The sequence below is a fragment of the Dipodomys spectabilis genome, unplaced genomic scaffold (assembly GCF_019054845.1).
Source record: "Dipodomys spectabilis isolate Male_0828 unplaced genomic scaffold, ASM1905484v1 ptg000014l, whole genome shotgun sequence".
Classification (NCBI taxonomy): domain Eukaryota; kingdom Metazoa; phylum Chordata; class Mammalia; order Rodentia; family Heteromyidae; genus Dipodomys; species Dipodomys spectabilis.
The window spans coordinates 3,488,575-3,489,969 of NW_024870691.1; the positions used below are offsets into that span (position 1 = coordinate 3,488,575).

Sequence of the window (1,395 nt, forward strand, 5' to 3'; positions counted from 1 at the left end):
ACATGAGCAAGGTAATGAGTACATTTCCTAACATGCATTGTTACCTCCTCCTTTATGTTCCCCTACCATCCCTTCCCTCCCACCTCTACAAGCACACTCCCCTCCCTAAGTACACTTCCCCTGCCTAAATTGTAAAGTTCATTTTTCATCATAGTGTCTTGTGCATCTCATTGTTATAATGGGTCAACCTGTATCCCTATTTAAGCATCTTGTTTTTTTTCCTTTCCCTCCCCAAATTAGAGGAACGTATATACAAGATGTGGGCGCACCAACTTCAAATACAGTGTAAACGGGTTATAGCATGGGGGAGGAACATATAAAGAAACAAAAAAACACATCACCTGTTATAAGTACGTTAGAATCAATAACAAGCAAGAGAAAAACACACGTGTGTTCCTATCTTGGGTTTGATTTGCCTAATCTGGTCATATGTGCAAAGCTTTTAACCTTTTCTGCTTATCTCAGACATAAAATAGTTATTAAAAATTAAGGAAAACATAGGGCCTATGTTTCTTTGGATCTGGCTTACATCACTTAATATTTTTTTCCAAGTCTTTCCATTTTCTAACAAATTGGGCGATGCCATTCTTTCTGATGGAGGCATAGAATTCCATTGGTATAAATACCACATTTTCTTGATCCATTCATCTACTGAGGGGCATCTGGGTTGGTTTCAGATCTTAGCGATGGTAAATAATGCTGCAGTAAACATAGTTGTGCTGGTAGCTTTAGTGTGGTCTTGTTTGTGATCATCTGGGTAAATGCACAAAAGTGGGATTCCTGGGTCATAGGGGAGCTCTATGTGGAGTCTTTTGAGGAACCTCCATAGTACTTTCCAAAGGGTTGAATAAGTTTACACTCCCACCAAGAATGCAGTACAGTTCTCTTGTGGCTACATCCCCTCCAGCATCTGTTGTTGTAAAAGTATGGAATGGTTCAGGAATTTGCCTGTCATCCTTTCTCAGAGGCCATTCTAATCTTCTCTGTATTGTTCCAATGTTAGAGTACTTTATGCTGAATTGAGCATAGAACATTTTTTATATATAAAGTGTAATTTATTTTCTTAAACTAGACAATTCAACAAAAAGTAAGCTCAAAAGAATTGCCACGAAATTTTAGAACCATGTACTTCTTACATAAGCACACATTTAAGAATAAAGACTGACATGTCAAAAACAAAATAATTCCAGATATTTGTTGTTCAAGAGATGTGTAAGAGGAGGAATTCAACTATTTTATACAAGGCACCTGTCATAATGAACACTGAAGCAAGTGTTAAGGTTTTTTTTTAAGTTTTAGTGTTTTAAACATTTTTAATTTTGGGAATTTGCTTATATATGCCAAAACTAGGACTGTTTGGCAGGACATAAATTTTTTTTGGTGTGGGAGTCTGCG

At 36.8% G+C, this 1,395-nt stretch overlaps 1 non-coding gene across 1 annotated transcript; it reads right to left on the reverse strand.

The window, feature by feature from the left end:
* Positions 1–920: 920 nt before the first annotated feature.
* LOC122095386 lies at positions 921–1,030 on the reverse strand. The gene has a single exon (XR_006145117.1). It is a non-coding gene; the product is annotated as a U6 spliceosomal RNA (small nuclear RNA).
* Between the last annotated feature and the right edge of the window lie 365 nt (positions 1,031–1,395).